Source organism: Acanthopagrus latus, chromosome 2, assembly GCF_904848185.1.
Source record: "Acanthopagrus latus isolate v.2019 chromosome 2, fAcaLat1.1, whole genome shotgun sequence".
Classification (NCBI taxonomy): Eukaryota; Metazoa; Chordata; class Actinopteri; order Spariformes; family Sparidae; genus Acanthopagrus; species Acanthopagrus latus.
Window position 1 is genome coordinate 7,950,562 of NC_051040.1, and position 24,876 is coordinate 7,975,437.

The following is a 24,876-nucleotide window of genomic DNA, read 5'->3' on the forward strand; positions in this document are numbered from 1 at the left end:
TGCCACCAGCAGGAGCCCACCACACCAGCACTTTTATATGGAAAACATGACAGAGGCAAGGTGGGCTACTGCACACATGCTGAGCAGAAACCCCACTGACTGCCGACGTGCAAGGGCATGCGGGTTGTCTGTTTGGCCATTCCTTTATGGATGAAATTGTGTGTGCACCTGTGTGTGCTTTTGCGCAATGATGTACTAATAAACGAGTGAAAATCCGAACATGACGTGGGATACATCGAGGCACACGACGCACAGAGGAGATCACAGCGATCCTCTCCTCATCTGGCACAGACAAAAGAGCAGCTTGATTAAAGGGGAACCAGGAGGCAAAACAAGTCTGTTCACCTAGAAAAAGATTAATATGAAGAGAAAGGGACAATCTGTTAAACAAAGCAGGAATATGTTAGCAGCTCCATTTGGCAGTGACCCGAGCCAGCACTGGGAGCACACCACTATTTACACCCAACAAACCCAACCACCTCCAGAGACCGCATGTCCTGAGGCAGCCTACCCTTCAACACCGGTCCACAAGGAGCACAGGGGCCCGCAGGCCTTCCCGGTGAGTCGCGACACCTTTATGTGTCACTGCCTTCCTCCTTACGGCCATCACCACCTCAGCTCAAATTACGGGGCTGAGGTATAGTGTTCTGCTGCAGAGGACGAGGAGACAGCAGGACTACGGCCAAGGACTCAAATGCCAAACAGCAGACAGAAAAAATTACTTACTAAATAAACAAACAGATAAGTGAATAAATCCACTGACCTTGGGTGCAATTAGCCCTTAATTACTGCACACTATGCGCCCGGGGAGATAAATTAATTAAAAGAGGATAATGGAAAGCAACAAGGGAGGCTTTGTGCGGAAATACCTGCCAGCAAAAAAAAAAAAAAAAGAGTCACCATAAGCATCCAGCATGAGGAGTTCTGCGTGAAAAGCTGGAGTTGGTATGTGTGAGAAGAAAAAGACAACAAAAAGTGTAGAGACGCAAGAAAACAGAGTCCTTGGCATTTTTAACCAACACTCAAATCTCACGAGGCTTACGATTTATTATTATAGGTTTGGGAAGTAATGAAATGTGAAATCACAAAAAAGCTCTAAAATGCCACCGAAAATGGCTACCATTAAAGGTATTATCCGCAAACATCATGTTGGACATTTTAATACAAACCTTTCATGCCCCATATTGCCTCCTGACCACAGCGAGGAAACTTTAACGACTAGTCAAATTGGGTCTTGGCAAAAATGTTAATTCGCCCTGTCCCTGTTTCACTCCATCTGCGTCTGAGCTTGTTTCTGTCCCCCGAACTGCTGTTAAATCGGCTCCCGCAACAAATACGGACATACTTTCCTGGCTTTTTTATACATTACGGCAGTGGAAACCATCGTTACCCTGCCCACCACACATTATAGCACTCCTCTGAGGGCGCGAAGAGAGACAGAAATCCACAGTCCGTAGACACGTCCAAGGGTCAGTCGTAACTACAACCCTCAACATTTGGACTCTGCTTCCTTTCCCCTCAATGCTGTGCGAGGCTACATCGGTCTTTAGGAGTGAGTGTCAGTCTTCCCATGAAACCAAAGGACAATTATGTTTATGTCCTGACCGTCCCTCTCTCCTCCCCCCTGCCCCCCTCCGGTCTGTCTGTCTCTCTACACTGGCTGATCAAGGCCCTGGGAGCCCTGTAATAACAGTCTGTTTAGACACTCATCACTGATTGTCAATTAGTGCTTCTCTCTCCTGTGACCCCCCCCCCCCCCTCCCAACACGGAGCCTTTAAGAAGCTGTTGACAGGCTCAGTCACCTCTACCTGGTTAGTCACCGTACTATTTAAAGGCCGCGTCACTTAAAAACATCCCCTAACTGCTGAGTGTCTCCAGAGCTGCTCCGGAGAAACAACACACAAAGCCACGGCCTGATGTCTAACTGCAGCGTGCGTTTAAAAAAAAAACTAATGAAATAAAATGGCTGGCACTTTCAGATATGGAATGAGTCATCACTGTTAAACCACAGACTAATAAAGAAAAAAACAGACCACAGAATACACTCAGATGGAATGAATGGCATGGCTCATGTACAGCCGTATCAGACCACTGGCAGAGCTGGAGGAACATTGTCCAGCGGTGGTGTTTTATTGGAGGCTAGTATTTGTTAATGTGTCTGGGCTCACTGCGCTGCTGAGAGAGAGAGTGGAGTCCTAACAGAGAGGCTGTTGTGCATGAGTCTGGCTGCCGTCCACTGTCCCCTCCAGCCAAACTACCATATTCACACTTTTTTTTATAAAGCCTTATGAACTGGGGGGCACTCTGTGTGGGTGAATAGTCACTCTACCTCTTCACACACAGACTACTTTTTTTTTTTTTTTTTTTTTTTAGAGTTCACCGTGTCAGCTGGGCTGAGAGCAATTGTTCCAGTGAGAGTACTTTTGCTTTATTTCCATCACTTTTTCTTGTCCGGCCTTCCTCTGTGTCTTTCCGGGCTGCTGAATAGCTGCCTACACCCTCTCTTTCATGGTGCCCTCACTGTTGCTGGAACAGTGACGCCTAGGCAGGACCTGGGTCTTAAATAAGGGCTTGAGGCCTGACACATGTGGCCTGTGTACTGACAGCAGCTTTGTACGGCTACAGGGGGTGTGGGAGTTTGGGGGCCAGGGGCCAGGGACACTCAGGGAGGAGAGACAAGCTGAAGGAGCCCCTTGAGAAACAGCCTGGGCCAACAACCACAACAACACCTCAACAAGGGCTCCAGTCATCCAGCGGAGTCGAGCTGGAAGGGAAGGAAGAAACGGCACCGCTGCTAGATGCCAACAGGAATCAAGACGGCCTACGCAAGAGGAAGGCAGAGGAAAACCTAAAAGGGGGACTGGGCAGATGATGGACAGAGGGAGAAAGAAGGTGAGGGGAGAGTGAAAGGAAACAAACTACACTGGTGGGCTAGCAGCTCCAAAGAAAACTCCTTTTCTGTTTGTCACAGAGAGGAAGCTGGAGAAAGTCCTGAGGAAAATAATCTGGGTAAAAGCTGAGCAAAAGGGATGCTGTGAAGAAATAGGAACAGACAGGTGAGAGGGAAGAAGAGAACAGCTTGAAAGTGCGCTGTGTGTCACAACACATTGCCATATGTACCGGGGAGTCTGTGAAATGGCCAGCGGGGAGATAAACAACAATGAGAGAAAAAAAGCAAAGAGTACTTCAATGTGACGGTGGGGAGATAACAAAGATAAGCACAAATTTGAGCGGAAACTGCACAAAAAGAGTTGTATGTTTGCATCGTAACACAACAGTATTGGCTACTGTTTTATCGCTTATCACCTATAGGATTTCAGCCAAAGCTCTACCAAGCTGAAAGAACTTCAGTGGGAGGGAGAAAGAAAAGGCGAGGAGGAGGAGTGGGTGGTTTTCCAGGACAGCAGACAAAGAGAAAAGACAATTACAGCGGCTCTAAAAAATCTATTCAGTGCATTTTGCTGGGAACGGTTCCTCCTCCATCTCTCTCTCCCTGAGTCACTGTGCACTCCTCTGGCCCGATCCCAGCCTAATCCTCCACTTTACCTCCATCTCAGATGATTTCACAGTTGTCACTGAACGCTGAATTTCCTCTTTCTTCCCACAAATGTTAACCGGGGGACATGCCAAGATGGCGCCGAGATAGCAAAGCGGCTGGAGTGGTGTGTGGGGTGTGGGTGTGGGTGAGGGTGGTGGGATGTGCCTCTCAAACTGGCAAACGTTTCCCTCACGGTTGTTAGCCCTCTCCACAACAGCACGTTGAAACACTTGGCCGGCAGCGTCATTTAGCAGGTGAAAACATCCATGCTGTCCTCAGAGGAGGCTGAAGAGCGCTCACGCCAGCCGATGTCCTTCACCTCACGTTAGAAACCATCAACATTTCACTAACGAGACAAGAGAGCCTCTATGTTGGCCGCACGTCAGAGGACTCCTCAGAAGGCAAACTGAAGGTCATGATGACATCGCCACCTGTCCCCGAACGATCAGCCGATGTCCACACATTATGTTGGAAGTCGTCGCTGTGGCTGGCCTTCAAGAGACTGAGCCTGAGCAGACACCCTGTCTAATTACAGTTGGAGGGGTCACTGTCCTTCCTGCTGCTGATGTGGATTCACCGACACTAAATCCTGCCTTAACGAGGCATGGAATCTATCTGACAGAAGGGAGAAAAAAAACATACAGCTGCGCGACATGGACAGTTTGGGTAACAAGACAAGAGACGGTAGCTAATGGTTTAAAATGCCACTGATCACTAAATCCCCTCTGTCATGTCCGCAATTGTTGCCCATTGATTCCCCGCTACAGCTGCAGCGCCGCTTTGTTCCCTCCACGTCAGATCTCTTGAGCTTCATGCCATGAAGCTATGCCGCTGGTATGCCACTGCCCCTGGCAGGTTTGAAGCTGGGTCAGAATAACCACGCTGGGCCAGTGCTCTTTGCATGGACGGCACCATGTGTTACCCGGCTGGTAACCACTACACACGGTGGAGTGAGGTGTGGTAACAGTAAACAGCCCAGACACAGGAATTCAGGGGGCAGTAAAAGGCTATACAGCGCCATTCATCACAGCACCCAGAGCTCAGCAGGGGCACAAATATCAACGTTTCCCCCACATGCCCTGTTCCACAAACAGATTTCAGCATACTTTCAGTCTCCCGCGGTCTATAATTCTCCCCTGTGTGCCTTACTGTCTATAACCGACCGTCTGGCATCCGTGGCGTCTGTCACTGATGTGCTTGTCAGTGAAGTTTTTTTATTAATAGCCTGGTGGGTAAACAATTTGAGGTTTAGCGTAATGCCACATAGGCCGTGGCGGTGGATGCCAGAGTGGTCACCTCTGGGACAGAACCTCAGAAAATGTCTCCAGAGTGGAGCGGGACAGCAGCTGACGATTGATAGCCTAATGCATGACGATGGGAAACAAAACATTAGGGATGCACGGTAATAGATTTGTCGCCAACATCCTGTCTGATGAGGAAGGAAATATCAAAGGTGCAATATGTAACTAAAATGATCAACGGTGTTGGCATCACGTCAAAGACGTCTATGTGTTGTGTTGCAGAGATGTCTATTGAAGTTGGCATGCTAAACAATCTAGCTCCTATCCGCTTCACACTCACCTCTGCTCTGTGCTTCCAATCTGAGCAAAGTCAGCTAACACAACTGCCAAACTAGCTAATGGCAGCTATAGCAGCAGTTAATGGTTACTCTGGTGATCAGCTGCCCCCTATTTTTATCTTTATTATAACAGCTAGTCATTAAAAGGGCATTCATTAAAAAAGCCAAACTAATCGATCAGTCTCTTGGTCTATAAGATGTCAGAAAGTGGTTAATCCATGAGCAAAATAGTTCACAATTTAGTGATGGCCAACTGATCAGTTAATCGTTGCAGCTCTAATATCCAACATGTCAATCATTTCCAACTTGGCCAACTGCCATACACATGTTGCTTTTCATCTGCTTGCAAACAAAATCAAGTCCCAAATGCAAAAGAATGAACACATTATTATGTCTGCTCTTATTGTGATGGAGAAAATGTGCAAAAATCATAGTTAGTCAATGGTTTGCATTCCTTGCACATAGTTAAAGGATCGTGTTGGTGGTCTGTCAAACTAGCTGAAATGCTCATTTTGTGGTGATTCTGATGTTTCATTTAAAAAAGATTTTATCTGCAAATACTGACGACGTGCTGACATTAGTGTGCATCACTACAGAACAACGTTTTCAGTAAATGCTGGAGGAGGACAAAAAGAAGTACTGACCTAAATGACGTGGCAGTAAACTGCGCCGTGCTGATAGGCAATGATATATGAGTCAACATTTGTACGGACTAACCAGGTAGATTCAATAAAAAGCAAGTGGATGTGACCAATGAGTGGAGGTGCAGTGCATATACACCGATACGGATCATTTAGTCCACCATCAACAGAGCAGGGCAGCAGAGCTAAAGCGTGTGACTTTCAGGAGCTGGAGGTGTCTACAGACGTGTGTGTGTGTGTGTGTGTGTGTGTGTGTGCGTGTGTGTGTGTGTGTGTGTGTGTGTGTGTGCGGGGTGTGTGTGTGTGTGTGTGTGTGTGTGTGTGTGTGTGTGTGTGTGTGTGTGTGTGTGTGTGTGCGGTGTGCGTGTACAAGCTCCTTCAAAGCCTTCGGTGATAAATCCAAACATTTCTGGTCGACTGAAACGCAACATAAATCTGTCCTCAGAGCCAGTCAGCATCAAAACGCCTCAGGGACGGACGTGTAAAGAGAACGAGCGCTGAGTGACAACCAGAAATCTATTCTCTGCTCGATGTGTCCCTCCTGACGGCGAGGACCATCACAGTTCATCTCACTAAAGGATTTCAAATTTCAGTCCCCACTTCCTCCGGTCGCCTGGACGAAGCAAGGCAAAAAGCACGTGTGAGAACCAGACACTCAATATGTAGCCACATGTGCTGCGCCCTCGCTATTCTCTCACTGATTCCCAGGGATATTGGATCGGCAAATGATTTAACAAAAGAGCCAGGATTAGAACAGTGTGAAACAAGGTGCTTGAAGCAAAAAACAAAAAAAGGAAACAATGAGTGCAAGGGAAGACTGCGGCGGGGAAGATAATTAATGAATGGCTGCGTCAAATAATACAAGCTGTAACAGTGGGACCTCTTGTCCTACTTCTGCTGCGCATTACGCACACACAGAGACACACACAAACAAATAAGGGGGAGGAGGAAGAATTAAGAAGCGGTTCCAAAAGGAATTTAATAGTGATTTACCAACAGACTTCCCCCATAAAAACGTCTTAAGGAAACAGAATATGGAACGGCACGGGTCATTGAGAAAGACAATGGAAACAAGAGGAAATCTGGCAGACAGGGACATTCTTACAATAATGATGGCGAGGCCGCGCTGCATTATAATATATTGGTCGCATAGTGGTAAAACACAAAACTTTGGGGGGGTGGGAAGGGGGGTGAGGTCAGGAGGGTTCAGGGTTTTTGTCGTGCACAGAGTTCACTTTTGATTTGTTGGGCTGTGTCAGCTAGTCAGAGCCACAGGGGAAACAGACGTGCCCTCCGAAAAAAAAGTGGACAGAGCCGAACCGGCCTGAGAACTATTTTATATGGAAATCCTGACACCGCCTTTGCATTAAAAATGCAAGTCGGACCAGGACATACAGGGCAGATAATGAAACTAGTTTCCAGAGGTGCATATTTACTATAAAATGTGATTTGTAAATTAGTATTCAAATGTATTCCGTTCATGGGTCCTGCCTTGAATTATGGGAGGTCATTTTTTTTTTCCACTGTTGAGAAAGTGCCTTATTTCTGTGGCAGGTAATTGAGAGCAGCGATGTGAATAGAGTGTCGGATATGGTGAAGGCCTGACTCTCCCCTCGGCGTCAATGTCTCTCTGAGGCCCAGGAAAGAACCATTGTTCCATCAAGGGACACAAAAAAGGGATTAATTTGAATTTGGTTTACAATGCCATGCCTTTCAAGTTAATCCATCTGGCCTGTGCCCCGGAGTTGCCGGCTACTCCCTCCATTCCCCATTCACTCTGCCAGCGCTCTTTGTCTGCAGGAGGGGTAAATGTCAACTCTGCCACTGCTTGGGCAGAGAGTCTCCTACTGAGCCAGGAGGAGAAAATGAAGACAGAAAGAAAAAAAAAAAAAAATGGCCGCAATTACAGAAATAAATCCCTTTTTTTATTATTCTTCAAGCTGTTTTTATTCACTAATCAGTGTTAGTTTCACTCCTACGGTATGCTACACATGCATGTATATTCAGTACTCACTAAGATGAAGCCTAACCAATTATGATACGCACAAAATGAAAGTCTCTCTGAATGCGGAGGAATTATGTGCAGCACTGCTGTAATTTGCCGTTAACAGATGGAGATCTGGCACCAAGATATTGTAAATAACAGGCTGTGTGGAGAAAAAAAAATCCTTCCTGTGTCGTTACTAAGTGGCCCGCATTATCTGGCACCCCTGCTGAGAGTGTTAAGATGAGTCTCCCCATACATCCATCATGTCCCCCCCACCCAAAAAAACTACCAATTTGCATGGGTCGCTCAGAGGCATTTTAGTTGCCGTTTGTTTTTGTCTATTGCTTTAATCATTTTGTAAAAAATGCCCTTTATGTCATTTAAAAAGGCTCTCTATCTTTCAAATTTTCCAAATGATGTGGCATTGAGGTAAAAAAAAAAAAGAAGAAAAGAAAAAAGAATGTGGTGGTAACTTCTTAAAATCCAGAACAGAAATAAAAGAGCAGAACAGAACTCCATGCTGTCATTTCTAAACTTGCTGCTCACACATTGTGGTGGGCTTTTTTTTTTTTTTTCTTTAGCAAAGCATCCAGAACTTTTTATGCATCCCTGGTATACAGTATTCAGGAGGCTGCACTGACCCGAAATCATAAAATCTAATTTTACTGCAGAGTGGTTTGGAGAATGGAGTGAGAGGGTGACTGCGAGGGCTGCGATGGGAGACGCATCTACAGGGAGAACTTATAAAACGTATTGCTGCCATCACTGCCTCCCCTTCACCGTCTCCCTTATTCTCCGGCTGCCACCGGAGGGACGCTCTGACTGCTGACCTGTATTCTTGCTGCACAGCTCCCTGTACACCCCTGAAGGACACGCACCTCCACAAACCAACAGAGGACAAACCCGAACAGTTGCAGCAGACATCTGCAGGTGGAGGAGCGACTGAGGGATACAGATGGGGTTTTTTTTGAAGTCTCTTGGCTGTTACCTAGTTAACAAGCCTTTCAATTAGCAGGCAGGGGCGATCCACAGCAACAAATATTACTGAAGACACAGAGAAATAGTTCATTTGGATCCGGGCTTAATGAATGCAATTTATCTTGCTCCCGAGAGAGCTAAGTAAAATACACATAACATGTACAGAGAACAGCGGAGAGGAACACAGATTGTAATTAGAGATGTTTTATCAAACAACTCTGGCGTCTCAGCTGATGTCCTCCTGGCACCACTTAAACGCTCCCCCGCATTAATCAGGCAGCTCATGTGAGGTACATTATGCAGAGAAGATGTCAGTGCAACTCTCTATAGATTCTAACACATGGCACCAATTCTCAGCTTTATCTTTAGCGCCCGCAACAGTACTTCTTACTTTGTCCCCGTTGCAGCGAAGAGGATGTTTTCAGCAGGCCGATACTAAGAAGATGAACGACGCTCGCGCTGATGTTTAATTTAGACCGTACGTAGTTGTGTGCTGAGCACAGAGCTAATGATGCCAGATGATCTGTGCATAGATTCATCCCGACAATTGACAAACCATCTCTGTAAAACAAGGCACAGCTACACAGTTGTTCCTCAAGAAAGAGGAAGAAAAGTTGGATAACCTAATTAAATTAAGATAAATACAAAAGTAGAAGGCTCGGGGGGGGCAGTACTCTCCACAATTACAGATGTCTTTTTTAGGTCAAATCTCAGTAGTATGGCCAGGATTTAACTAATATTCAATTACACAGTGGCTTAGTTTTAATATAAGCCAGCAGATTTAGCTGTCAGTCAGCGTTTGACACACGCAGCATGTAAAACTAGAATAAATGGACGCAGTGTTTTGGCCCTGACAGATGTGTTTAACCTACAGGGATCCAGCATCCTGCTCGCTATTCCTGGTACACAAGCATGCTGTCAACATTGTTTACGAGAGGCTTTTTTTTTTTCTACCTAAGAGCGTCCGTTTTCTGGCCAGTGTCACAAGTGAGACTCACGCCACGCTGTGATCTCAACAATGCTGCTATTCTTCGGAGCCAGAGGGACAAAACATTGCGAGGCTGAGAGTTGGAGAAATGCAGCTGCGAAGAGGTGGATTGAGGTAGACAGCTCATACCGCCCCCCTCTCATACGCCATTAGTCCTGGCGGTATGTTGCACATTCCAGCCCCCCTGAGTGTGTCAGGGAAGTGGGGCCCCTCCGCTGTGGACCCATCTATAGAGTGCTAATCCACCGCTGGGCCATGCAAAACAGGGGACGACCCAACATAAATAAATAAGAATGAGTCGGATCTCTAGTCCACTTTTCCCATTTCAATCAAGTACTGGGATGGAAACCAGACAGTGCAGTCGCATTCAGGGGCAAGTCAAGGCTCAATTAGAAAAGCCCCTCACCGAAAACAGCGAGTGATTATTTTTAAGCCCTTAAAGTGTCTCTCCCTGCTGGCTGAGAAGTGGGGAAGTGGGGCTCAGGAGAAAAAAAAACAAAACAAAAAAACGTTGCCTTTCTCCCAGCACCGGCTGTCAAAATGTATAAAGTTTATAAACAGAGACAGAAGGGATTAAAGGTGCAAGGAGGGAGGTCAAAAAGAAGGGGAAGGCAGATTGAGGACCCCCGACCCCTCTCACTGACAGATACCAGTCGCCAGCAAGCGCCAAGCGGAGGCCGATCACCAGGACCACACCGCTGCGGAACGAAACACAGAGGACAGCAGGACCTGTGATGTCTGCAAACCAAAACCCACTCCATTTATTCCTATCGCCCGCTTAGCATTCAGCCCTGTGCCAGTATGCACGGCATAATGACAGGCACCGCACGGAGGGAAGAAGAGTGGAATACATGGTGGTGTTAGCAGTTTATATAGCCCAGGAGCATTATCATGAAAATGGTAGTTACTGTACAGTAAAAACCCTGCTTTTAAAAATGATAGCAGCTGGGCCTTGGAGGGGGAGGGATGTATCCTGAACGTAAGTGCTCTTCAGGGACACTATCCCTGCTTTTTGTCTACTACATCAAAGAGATGCAGCTGAAGAGCTTCCATTTCCATTGCTGAACACTGTGTACTTTGTCTATGAAACTTACATATCACTCCCCCCCCCCAACGGTATCCATGTGCAGAGTATGACAGGTGCAGGTGCACAGGTTTGTGATAATGAGTGATCACGCTTGTGCCTGTCATGTTTCCCATTATATCCAGTCGCTAAGTTCTCCCCAGCGCGCATCATTCAGCTTCCATAAATATCTGAATTTGTGAAGTCAAGATCACTCCGAGTATTTCATTAAAACTCAGCTTGATAGCGCCGTTCATTTGATTACCTTGATGACATCCAGCTAGTTTAATGTTCTACAGCTGTAGCCTATTAAAGCACTACTTCCATCTACTTTCACTCATCACCCAAAGTGTAATTCTACCCCGAGCAATACGCGTTGCACAACAAAATTTCATTATCTCGATGCCAATCCCTGCAATTTTCGCAAATATGGTGATGACACTTCTTTGGATGAGGAACAAAGGGATTAAATTGGTTGGAAGAGGGCAGCTGGGGGCTGTCGCTGTAGTTCAGGCATGGTGGGTGGAATGCGGTCCAAGAAATATGACTCATATTTATTCTCTTTGTCACTGTTTACTGACTGTGTATCATTGTGTTCCTGACCCAAGGGCCAAAGTGTGGCGTTACCCGTGTCAGTTAAATGTCTCCGGCCTGGACCAATAGAAGAGGCGCTCACTCAGCCCCTCAGCCAATTACAGGCCGATGCTGTCAGCAGGACAGAGCGATGCCGCGGCTCCCTGATGAATACAGGCACGTCAACGACATAAATCTGTTTCACCTGATGTCTGTCCATACATCCAGCGTGCACATATCCACAAGCACACATATCACTGCTGAAAGATTCTCCCGCGGGTCTCATCCATCTCACTTTGTTCCACAAACTCACTTCTGATTATTTGCACAAAAAAAAAGAAAAAAAGCAAACTTAGAGAGCATCTGTTTAACTAAGTTCTACAGTAGTGCACCCGAACAGTCTTTTAACTCGACATCAAAGCTGACCGATGAAAACGGTCCCCAAAGTCCCAACAGTGCTTAACAACTATGAGCACTCGGTGCAGATCAAATGGGACTAAGAGGAGCTATGATTTTTGCACAGAAAACTCCGACTATAAGGCGCTGCATTGTGCACCTTGTGAGCAGGGTCACACCAGGACTCGGATAAATCACGCCATGAGTTTTCATGACGAGGATGAGGAATTTGTATGAACAAAAAATTCTAGTCTACTCTGCTTTGTTGTGGTTGCAGCTCAGAAAAGCTCTAAAGTGATAAACCGTCGCACTCAGCAACATCTGGTCTCGCTCAAGAGAAAAAAAAAGAGAAAAGTGAGAAAAAGAGAACTTAAATTTAAAACTACCCATTTGAAAAATGGCTTGATAATCCTTGACTTGAAAAATTCATCAAATCCCCTGACATTCCCTGTCTCCTCAAAGGTATTCCAAAACCCCATGACCAATGTGAAATCTGTTAAGATAAAATATTTTCCAATTACTCCACCAAATTCCTCATGAAATCCATAGTGGAGGTAATATAGATGTGTATTTAATGTCTACCTTTTTCCATCCAGCGAGCCTTTTGTCTACAAGCCGGATAGACGCTCATTCTGCATCTGTGGCTGAGAGGATTAGCAGACGGGCCGAGGGAGAGTCTTATCTCACCTTGCACAGATAAATCAGACACTGCTCTGGAGAGCAGCAGAGAGGAAGACAGAGGCATTTGAAGAGAAAAGCCACACACTGTGCTCCTCGCCAGACTGTTTGTTTAAAACCTGCTTTAAGGGGTTTCTGCTCTGCTCTGCCTGCCCTCAGGAATGAGCGGCCAGTGGCCACAGGCTCCAGGGTTGTTTGGAACGGGCAGAAATGGTCACCTTGATCTTCTCTCCTGTGACAGTTACCAGACAACACGGACAAAAAAAGTTGTCTGCCGAGGACTTGGCCTAGATTTTCCTCTACCTCTGACCAGACGACCCCGATTTTTCCACCTTTCGTGCGGAAAATCCTGACACCCTCGTACGCATACATGTTTCGCGGTATAAATACAATTGGAAGAGTTGCTGTTTTTATCAAGTCGGAAAACAAATTCACACATTGAAGTTGAGAAAATACTGAATTAACACGCTCTCAGTAGTTACACTGATTTGTGGCACGCATCCAGAATAGCTACAAAACTGTGAGACTGCCATCTGACACACACACACACACACACACACACACACACACACACACACACACACACACACACACACAGTTGTAACACTTGTGTGCACAGATGCAAATATACAGTTCTGTATCACAAGAAAGTCAACGCTGACATTTCCCCTGCGTCCTGCTGCACATGCCAAAGTGAATGTTATGGGACGCTTTACAACTTTATGGTCAAGATGAATAGCGGTTGATGTTCAAAATGAATATATTTATAGTCGTATGAGGACAGCTATAATAATGTCCGTGAGTCTGGAGGACAAAGCTGGCTCTTTGTGGCTTTGCCCGAGGGGAAATAGTTGGAATCTTACGCGGGATGAAAGGAAACCATACTTTCTGATACAATTCAAGCTTGAAAGTAAAGCAGCAGAAAATCTTTTTTGCGAATCTAAAACGGGTCCAAGTTGTGCGTGACCTAGTCATTGCTCCAGCAGGACTGCTTTCTCTGCACTTTTTTTTTTTTTTTCAGAAGAATAACATTGCCACTCTCACGAAGGACAAATACTGAACACATGCCTCAAGCGCAGACACTGAAAAGCGATTCTCAGTGCTAAATGTTGCGTGAAAAAAATTCAACAGGCATAACTGTTATTTTACCAGAGACAAAAGGACCCTTCCGTCTTATAAAGAATTTTTCAATTGAGAGGAGTGTGTGTGTGTGTGTAACAACCCCCAAGCAATTAGAAATTATTGATCTGCAGGATTGTCTCAACAACAGTTAATTACGAGGAGCTTCAGTCTAAATGATTACCTGATGAGATGCACATCAGGAATCTTGATGGAGTCAATCAGCTCAAATGATGAAATATGTGAAGGTAAGTGTGATTACGGTCTTGAAGGATATACAGTGACATTATGGGGCTACTTCAACAGCTGATTAGATCAGGAATACATTGCCATCACTGTTGATTCATATGTGGTGGAGGTACCAGCTTATAACAAAGACAGGTGGGGAGCAATATGTATAGAGAAAGGTGGGAGAGTGGATACAGATGGCGCTGGTGAAGAGAGCGCTTTCATCTTAAAACACCGTCATTTATTTTTGCATATGAAAAAAGTTCCCCCGCCCACAAAGAGGGCATCCTAGTCAAGGTGACCTCTGGGGCGTGAAACATCAATGGATCAGGTGCAGGCCAACTGTTCCATTGAAGGCTGGAAGCTGAAAGGAATCGCAGCGGCTTCAAAGAAACCGCTGGCAAAACACGGAGAAGAGAGACGGCACTTACAACAGTTGACATCAATCAATAACGGTCTGAGAAATGGATTCCCATTCTGTTGACCAAAAGCAGCGCTGGAGGGGAATCTTTATGCTCCGCCCGGGCGCGATTGCCATGAAGAGTTTAAGAGCATGAATTACATTTAAGAGCGACTTGCATTGTGGACAAACTCTGCATCGCCAGGGGATGAAAGCCAGCTGTCAGGCCACAGTGGCAACTGAGTGCTTCACCACTGAGGACAGTGTCTGTTTGCCAACAGCAAATAACCGCCTCTGGCCCATTTAGTACCATCTCTTTTACTTTTCTGCAAACAAAAGCAGTCTGCCACTGAGATGACACGAGCTCTTCTCAGTGGCCACTGCTACACCGCCCGATCAAACACAGAGCTGTATGTGGAACGAGCCCAAAGCCAACACAGTAAAGGACTCCGAACTAACCAGAGTACATGAACACTGCATACTGCCAGGCCAACACTAAGGAATTTTAAGTCCCTGCTGTCCTGGCTCATTTGTTATCCCTGCATCTGCTTTGCATGGAAAAGTTTTCATTGGTCATGAAATCAAGTTTATGAGAAAAGCAAAGTTAACACAAAAGAATACCTCGAATGTTTTAGACTAGAATAGGACATGTATATTTTTCCATTTGTCAGCTTTAAAAAGGCACAATATGTGCCAAACATTACCACATTGCAATCTTTAAAAAATACCAGACTTTTGTATTTTGTTGAGTTGTGTACTTCCAACAAAGTTCAAACCCAATGAAATCCGTTGTTCCATTTCGGCGTTATACCCACTTTACCCCCTCTAATTACTTTAACTTCTGGGGAAACACAGCAAACACCCAGTGTTGGCGAGCTACCTAGCTAACCACTCTGTTGGTTACTGTTGTCTGTAATGCTCATTCATGATTGAGTATTACTGCAACATCTTAGGTTTACCGCCGGCCAAGACACTTGTGATTCGCTTAAAGAAACACAAACAAGCCAGATCGATTTTCTCTTCTATTCCTGAAAGATCATTCATGCAGCCAGGTCTTTCTGAAGTCCTGACACTGAGCTGAAGTCACATAAAAAGGCAGAACAGTAGGTATGTGGCAACAGATGATGCACAAATCAGACTGGAGAACATTAATACATCTCTCCTACAGTCGGAACCGGGTCAGAACGGGAATCAACCTGCTAGGCTGTGGCACATTTTTTGCTTTAAAACTGAAGCCCTTACACGGAGAAAGACAAATATTCTAGTAGAACAGTCTGGTATAACATGGCCCAGTGCCACGGGGCTGCCAGTGAGTAGAAAAAAAGAACAAGGAAACTACAAAAAAAGAAAAAAAACAACAAAAAGCCTAGGTATGAGAGTCGAGACTGACTTTAGGGAGATATCTCTGCTGGCAGGCGTTCAAACAACTGCCGAATGCAGGCACATGTAGCCATAAACACACACGCACACACACACACAAACAAATGTCACACAAACACGCATATCACACTCTGAGGGACACGCACACATGCATTCTATGGCAGCACGCTTATAGCAAGAGAGTTGCCAGCTGTCGGAGATCTTTGAGAGAACAGAACACCACCTGTCCCCTTATCTTCCCCTCGCGAGCCAAGAGAGACTCTCCGTCCAACTGGAGCCACCTCCATCTACTCTCTCATCCCGAGCTTAATTGCAGCTTGTCCGCTGTTTTCTATTGGACAATTTATCCTCGTCTTTGTTGTTCCTTCCCAAATCGCTCCTTCTGTGCGTTTGATCTCGAAAGCGCCAGATTCCGCGCAATTATTTTGAATCACATCAAGGCTTTTTTTTTTTTCTGACAAGTGTAATCGGTATGTTGTACCTGGAATCCTTGTGGTGATGAGACCTGATGAGGTTTAGATCTAAGTTGAAGTGGACAGTCTTTCCAGATGTTGCTCCTGTTGTTGCCAGATAGGAATTTTACCCATCGGGTCAGCGGCGGTGTGTGTACGCAACGGGGTGCAAGGTCAACACTTCTCTGTCTCTGTGTTTACACTATGTCACTAATTCACCACTCTCCTCTCCTTTCTGTGCCGTTGTTTTGCTCTCGGTTAACTGAGCGTTTGGGTGCAGACAGATTGATAGAAGGCAGGCTGAAGCATGGGCAAACTCAAACCGCCGCTGAACCTGCTTTCTGTGTAAACACAAGCCAATGTGATACCCTGAGAATAAGCATGGTGGGCAGCGGGTTTTGGTTCTAAATGATAGCGCCGGCGCAGGGGTTAAAAACAGTTATCCAACTCCCCTACAGTCCACGCACTGATGTAGGGCTCAGCGTTAACAGCAGCTTTGCTCAAAGCTGTTTAAATAGGGGAGCATTCTCTCAATCTGTGCTGGCAGCTCGAGGGCCACCAGTCAAATAAAAGCAGCATGTGCAGTTTCCAGGTAACAAGCCGTAGTGAGAATGTGTATATGATGGCAGTGCTAATGGGCCAGAGTTCCTCTGAGGAACACACAGACCTTCCCGCTCATACTGTATACACATGCACACACTGCACAGGAGCACTTAGGCCTGGAAAAGGGTAGTGGAAGAAAATGAGTGATGGCCCGAGCAGCTGTCTGAGAGTTATGGTCTGAATCACCGAGGCCAGGCTGATGTTTTTCAGACAACCTGAGCAGTGCTATAGCAGATGGAGGTCACCGCTGGGTAGCATAGCTAAAATTAACCCGCACAGCTTAGCATGAATTAAGCTGGGCCCCTGGGCAGGGAGCCTGCGTCCCACAGGATTGAGGCGGGTGCTGGGCAGGGAGGACCAGGCCGGCGGGGACCAGACCGCAGCTGAGGAAAGGTTTCACGAAATCAGCAGGCCCCCCTCCACCCCCCCTTCCTCCAAGCAGTCACTCCGACTCCTAAGGTTGAAAATGAATTTACATGGAAGTGGTGATCCTTAAGTAATGTGATTAAATCCTGGCAACACACTGAGCGATGATTAACTTATTCTCTACCCTCTCTGTGCCCTTCTACGCTGCGTCTTGCATCTCTGTCAGGCAATCAATAAGCTATTATAGCTCCAAACAGTGGGGCAAATTAACTTACGGCTCCACCTGCAGAGTCGGCACTCTCCGATAATCCCATTGGCAGGGAAAAATGAGACTGGACGCAAAGGCCAGGTCCCGAGATCATCTGCTACCACACCACGATTATCGGCAGTCCAAGCATGTCCTAATGGTTCTATTGTAACTGTAGGGGAGCAGGTGAGTTGCACAATGCCTTATTTTATGATAGTTTATCACTACAGTAGAAGCAAAAGAAAGGGGCATTAATGGGCTGCGAGCAATATCTTGATATTACATATTACAAGGAAGTGAAGAACTCTGGGAAAAGTACTCGCTACATCCCGCCCGGTCACTGAAGGGCTTTCTGTCCCATCCATCAGATGGCAGCCAATCGCCTAAATGGAGCCGAGGCACCACTGACAGATTAGAATCTGATACTAGTGCAAGACAGAGAGAGAGAGACACAGAGAGAGAGAAAGAGGTCTGGCAGGGAGAATAGAAATGTCACCCTGAGCCTAACAGCAGCACTACGGTCATACAATACCGGGCCTCACTGAGTCAGATGTCAGCTATTCCAAACTTACCCACAGCAACCGACTACTGTTTGAATTTTGAATGGATCCTCTCTACTTTTCTCCTTTTACACATGACGTCCCCCTGTCTGTCTTTTATCCGACTCTTTCTGCAGTATATGGTTACATGGAGACCCTTTTGTGTCCCTGCCACACCCTGTTCAGAAAGGTCACGCGGGCACAAAGACGAGGTGAGAGTGTATCTGTTCTATTCATCGCTCAGTCAAGCCGCCCCTTCTCCTTATGGTCCTAATTAGACTATTGTATGTGTTTACATACACTCCATTGAGGATGATTATGTTCCCCGCACATGTAGCGAGGCCCGAGGTGTGTAAACAACATTCTCTCAGTTAATAAAAAGAGACAGATGTTTAAACAAGTCAGACTCAAACTTTCAGATATGACCTGCATACTTTCAATTATCTTTAAAATCGGTTTGTTGTTTTATGGTTCATCCGTTTCTTTTTACGTCCTTTGTCATTAGTGCATCATTACTGCGGTAATGGAGTCAATCCCTTCATTTGTAACATGAGGCCTAGTACGGTGGAAATCTGGGCCTTAGAAATTAACTGCTAGCGTTACATAAAGGTCAGGATACCAGAGGAACTACACCGCGATAATGAGCCACAACTCTCACTCACACTGGTCCTATTTTAGGACACACTCTTGTATCCGTGACACGACAAGGAGAAGCTAATTTTCTCCCAATTGTTGCTTTAATGATCAGATTAGCTCCCACGGCAACCAAGGGCAATTAGATGACAACTGAATGCCATCATGTATCCCCTGTTTGCGTTTGTCATTGACTGATGGCAGGCCTGCGACCGTCTCGCAGGCAGCAGCAGCAAGTTGACCGCATTTCATTTGCAGTCAGAAAGCGCGAGGCCGATCTTTATCAGTGTTTGGGTCTACTGCGTAGCTCAACCAGCTCTTCCTGCCTGCCTGCCTTGCTCCGGGATCAACAACATGCTACAACTCAGATAACATTTCAGATGTCTTTTTTTTTTCTTTTTCTCCTTGCCTTCTCCTTCACAAGGGTTTTGGAACTAACCCCTCAATCATTTTCTCTCCAGCCTTTCACAGGAGACGGTGTGAGGAAAAAAAACAACATGGTGGGAAAAAGAAATAGAAAATAGAGAGGAGAGGAAAGAGGAGATAACATGTTGGAAATGGAACATCCATTATATCAGATAAAGGCTGATACAGCAGTGTGTTTCCTGTGTTATCAGCCCACCGAACCCGGCGCAGAATCGGCTTGTCTTCCTGCTACAGCTGAGCAACCAAAACTCTGCGTCTCAACACCTCTACAGACCCTACAAAACTACAAATCACTATCCATGTCCGTGAGGAGAAAATAGATGTGCCATATACTTGAGGGCCGACCCGAGTGCTTTGAAGCTTCGCAGCTTCGACCGTTGCCATGGTACTCGACGCATCCGTACTTGCAGGAAGGAAAAGTTGCACCGGCTGCACTGATAAAGAGAGAGTTTGTGTGCACATACAAACAAGTGAGGAAGCATTTCTGCTCCACGTCCAAAACGTTGTCCGCTTCTCACGTTGACTTTTGAGAATTTTCATTAGGGGGCAGCGGATGCCGTTTCTCCTCCCGTCCTTGTCTCTCATTAGATTCATAAAAACAGCAATAGAGAAGCAATGTAAAAATATAGATAGATAATGACTGCAAGTTTGATTTGCTTGTGTTGCATCCACCCACCCCCAAACCCACACCCCTGTCAATGCTTTGAATAGTCCTAGATAATCCTCACTGACATTTCAAAGCCTCGGGACGGTTATTATACTTGCATCAATCACGCCACAGTGCATTGTCACTTAAACATAGTATAGCAAAACCTAGTATATCACTGTCGCTGTGCCAATGGACAATAACAACTGAATGTTCTTACTATGCTTTAGAAAAGAAACAGGACTTTTTTGGTTCATTTTCACAGAAGCAACTGAAACTCTGAATCAGTATTTTGGAGCAAGCTTGTCAAGTACATGTGCCTGACATTCCTCTGGTCTGGTTTTGTCCCATTGCTGTACTTATAAGATAGATCTCACAGCTAGATGACTTCCCTGCCTGCTGTAAAAAAACTATCAATAGGTGCTGCATTGGTCGTCTGCCTCATGGGAGTAAACAGTGAAGAAACAGACCTTAGCAAGGTCCATGCAGGCTCACCCTAAGTGGACTGAGCGTGCCCCCTGAGCACATTTTTCTAACTTTGCCAAAATGTTTGCTGAAAATCCCTGAAGTTCCGTCCTCCAAACCCTTTAATCCCCCCTAACTCCATCGTCTCGGATCGAGGAGCATGATAGAAGGTTTCAACCGAGGGCTTAACCCAGGTTTAATAACAGCATGTCCGCAGAGCAGAACACCTCGTCATATGACCAGACACCAGACTGGACACCTGGACTCAAGAGCTCACATTCTGTATCTTATCTGCTCGAGACTAGCACTTCATAATGTTAATATCATACTTCACTATCCTGGGACCCTGCACCCATCCTTCCCATGATCCTGCTCTGTGCTATAGCCAGAGGCAAGGATTACACAGAGATGAATAAGCAGTCACTGTGACGACCAGAACAAGGAGAAAAAAGAAGCTCTGACGCATGAGAGTTTAGGGAAGACACCCGGACAGAGAGCTGCGCAGTAGCACCACTTTTTCATCCTGAGGTATCTGGGCAGTGTCAGCGTGTGCAAATGGATGGACTGCGAAAACCCTCACAGAAACAGAGGAAAGTGCTTAAAGTGGACTCCATAAGTCAGCGTTCCCTTCCTTGTTAACAGAGGCCAGCCATTTCCTACATGAATGCACACCGAGGGGAGACCAGAAAAGGCGAAAAAACAAAAGAGGATGTCGGTGTGGAACAGCTGTGTTTAGCACATCTAATGCATGTCATTCTCCATCTGCAGAGACAGCAAGATTAATTATACGTCTAATAATTAAATATCTGTCACACTAAAAGGAACTAATGCAAGCTACGCCTTCAGTGGAAGTGTTTTATGTTGTCATTAAAAAAAATACCGCATTCACCAAGCCTCTATATTTACTGTTTCATGGCGCAACCCGTGACAAACTAACACAGATGATCAGATACAGAGTGGGAATCACGGGGAATCACATGAAATTATTTCTGGCTCTGTTGATTTCCTCGTCTCTAAATCACAAACAGTGCCCAGCTTTGTCTCCACCGTGTTTCCGTAAGAGGGAAAGAGACAGTGGGAGGGATAAAGGGGGTTCCGGTGTACTTTTGGGGGGGCCATGTCTTCCCTGGCCCAGTAGGCTGTCAGCAACGGGTGGAGCATGGAGTGATTGATGGGATTTTGGGCAGGATCCTTTCCCCATGTCTGTACACCTGCCCCTTTAGCTCATGTAAACCCTCCTTCATACAACACTCTGCTAGACATTGTTCACTAGACCAGTGTAGACACCCTGACAGATTGATGGAATCAAACACATACACAGACAGACTCATGCACCCTCCAAACACAGGAGGTCTCGCTTCGTCCAATCGTTCTTTCTGTCCGACGTTTCATTCTTTTACGAGCCAATCCATTCAACTTTCTCTCAATCCGCTGGACGTGAGATTCTCGTTAGGCTTGGTGCCAATGTTCGCTTTAAAACCACACAAAGCACCTAAAGCTCCGTTAAAAAGCTGCCCCTGCCTCTCTGCTCAGGCTCTTATCTGCTGTTACGCTGCTCTCTTTCCTGTGGTGAGCATTTTCAGCGCTTGGCCCCACATCTAGCCGGCAGTATTAGTTTTCGCGGGGGAGGGCTGCGTGTGGGCGAGTTTACGCTTTTGTGTTTGTGAAAACCAATGCTCGAAAAATCCCCCAAATCAGTGCGACATTTGACACATTTTGACATGACTGAAAGAGACATGAGCATCGTCTTTCTCTTCACTCCAGGCTGCTGTCACAGCACGGAGTGACATCTGCATTTTGGGTCAATTATGTCCGCCAATCCCTGCCGGGATGTGTCATGTACATACTCACGCAAGATGGTCAGCTAGGTTCCTAACGAGCACAGTATGCAGTGATGCAGACCTCGCTGCATACTGCAAAATTTCTCCACTTAAACTGGCATTAGGAATCGACCGAATGCAGCAAATAGATGCCGCGGGTTTAATTACATGGATATCATTGATTTATGCAAACGCCCCAAAGTGCTAAATATGCTACGGCCAACAGGCCACACGCAACATGCATGATAAAAATCATTCCATGCATATATGGATTAAGAGAAGACTAATTGAAATGCGTGTGTGGAACATATCTCAGACTGCAGAGGTTTTTCACAAACACTGAGCTGACAGTTGTGTGCTGTGGGGAGTGTAATTAGACAGTAGCCGGTTGTTTCCCATGTACTGTAATTTTAAAAGACACAGCACTGGACTGAAATAGCCTTGAACAACACATTCAAAAGGGAGATAAGCTAAAATTAACACATAATCTGTTAAATTAATAAACATGGATTGGTTTTGAAGACAGCAGAATGCTTTCAGAAGTTTTCACACTAGCATTGAACAGACTTTTCTTGGTGAACCACACACACACACACACACCACTGGGCTTTGGGATTATGGAAGGGTCTGCATTCCAACATAAAACACATTTGGATTGGAGGCCAAGGAGAGTCTGTGGTGTGGAGCCCACGCCTCAGCTGCATGTTGACTCATGAAGCAGACCCTGGCTGTGCCGTTTGCACCAATTTGCTCTGAACCTCCCTGAGACAAATAACTGCCACAGAGCTGTAACACACTCTGCCTCCAGTCCCCTGGCAGACTGCCAGCACACTCACTTCTGCTTCTACTGGGGTTAGCCGTCCTGATTTTCTTTTTTTTCCTCCTTCACTTCTGGCTCTCTCATTCACTGCAGTCCCCCTTTTTTTTCTACCCCAGTCACTTTTCGTTTCTCCTCACCTCATAGACTCATTTTACATTTGGAAGTGGTTCTTGCCTAGCAGAAAATAGAGGTTAAAAGGAGTCCACATTATACACTAAAATGACCGAAATGGAGAGAGAGGTGTGAGCAAGTCAATGAGATTCAAAAACAGAGAGCTGTTGCACTATATTGCCATCCTTGTAATGAGTCAATGAAATGCAAACACCATGACAAATAAATAATTGCTTTGCCACCGGGTGGTGAAAGACGCTGTTGTCAGTCATAGGGCTTGCTCTGTTTGAGTGGGTGGCAGTGGAGAACAAAATGAGTTGTAAAGAAAAGAGATAGGTGAGGAAACGGATGGAAGAAATGTTCGATGCGAGTAACTCAGATGTTACGTGTCGAGGGAAGGGAGGGGCCAACACAAAGACCCCGAGTCTGTGAGGGCCAACAGATGTACGACAATGGATTTCCTGCATGAGAGACAGACGAGTTCTCAAATCAGTGGGAGGCGACCGCGCTGCCGTTAGACTGGCGCATGCCAGCCAACTGTCCTCCGCTCTGCAGATGACCCTTGGGCATGGCCCCAAATCTGTCAGGATGAACTGCACCTCCTTCGACACATGTGAAGCTCTGACCCCCCCAACAAATCAGACAGTCAACACAGCCAGCTGACTGCACACGGCGACAAGAGACTTCACAGAAGCACCAAGACGATGAATGCAGTTCTGAGATAAACTTGGCTGCGTGGAGTTATGCGCAATGGACCAAATTCAAGTAAACATCCCTCCGCTTCTGTTGTTAGTGGCAGCAGAATGTAAACCCTGCCTCTGGAGTGAGGAGTCTGTATGTGTGGATATGAGGCCTCCAGCCAACCCTGTGTGGTCAGCGCCGAGCAGTCAGCCAGGCCACTAGACAGCAGGCCCTGAGGTTATCGCCTGCTCAAGTGGAGCAGTGTGCCGTCCATTACCTCACTTTGCTATCTCCGCATCCAGGAAAAGAGAAACAAGCTATTCATAGAGCCTCTCAGGGCCTCACGCAGAGCGCTGGGCAGAGGAAACTACTGTGACATTTCACAGAGTATACAGAGGGCTGCACACACACTGTATCGTGCCTGTGTGTCCATCAGTAATTACTGAATGAGGATGAGCACCTTACCTATTACCCGTTAGCTCTCTAGTGTTTGCCTAAAACTTCATTGGTATCTAAAGACGCACAGGTTACAGAAACATAATCACATTGTTTAAAATACGGTCTAGTAACAATGCCGGACAAATATCAGTGCGGTCTCGCTCCTGGGTCTTTATCAACTGGCAGCCCGCTGCGCGCAAAGGAAGTTCATTATTTGACGTCAACATCTCTAATACAAAGAAAACAATAACCTAATAGGACGAGAATCCTATCTTGAGCTTGTTTGAATACACAAGGCAAACAGGAATCACGGTAAATGCATTAGCCCCGGCTTTGGGTTAAGAGTCTGAGATAGGGAGATTGCGGGCTGCACTGTACATGTGGTTAATGATAAACCAAACAAACTGGGTTAGCTCTCCTAGCCTGACAAAACAGGACTTGTTGAAACTTGGATTATGTTAACAATTGCTGGTGAGTAAGGGAAACTGTAAAAGCCCCGCTCTTGTAATAACATCTCCAAAAAGTTGTGTTTTTAGCTTTTAAAGTGAAAACGTTAGCAGGGGGAGCACTAGGCAAAGTCAACACAATTAAACCCACGACTTCCTTCTTTGGCGTTTCATTGGAAATTAAAAAGCCTGGTCGCTCCCTCAGCTTACACTCTGTCTACAGCGCAATGCATAACACTTAAGGGATGACAAGCATCTTTAATGACAACGTGGGATTGAAAATGCTCGATAAAAAAAAAAATCTCATTTATGCCCTCATGAGTCACATTTATTGCATGTAGTTTCTTCACACTGGAGTTTAAAAGGAGCCTTGTAAAGAAGTTTCAGTGCGTCTGGGCCTTTTTCTTTTTCTACGGCCTCTTTTCTCCGGCAGGGTTCCATCCCGGTTGCTCCGACAACATAATTATATGTAGTTAAGCATGAGCTGCAGAGAGAGGGGAGCGAGAGACACCGACTAAGTGTGAGAGAGAGAGAGAGAGAGAGAGAGAGAGAGAGAGAGAGAGAGAGAGAGGGCTGGAGCGCAGTGGCTTGTCATTATGGGTCTGTTTGAACCCTATACAGAATAAGCAGCCCA

General features: G+C 46.0%; 1 protein-coding gene across 7 annotated transcripts in view; it reads right to left on the bottom strand.

Moving 5' to 3' along the window:
- robo1 (roundabout, axon guidance receptor, homolog 1 (Drosophila)) overlaps positions 1–24,876 on the bottom strand; it is a 235,024-nt gene that overhangs the window by 89,562 nt on the left and 120,586 nt on the right. The window contains exon 1 of one of the 7 annotated variants that reach the window (XM_037075217.1): positions 16,031–16,151. The exons of the other annotated variants lie outside the window; for them this stretch is intronic. The gene's annotated coding sequence lies outside the window, so the exon portion shown is untranslated. Of the gene's footprint in view, positions 1–16,030; positions 16,152–24,876 lie in introns of those variants that run through there. 7 annotated transcript variants of the gene reach the window in all.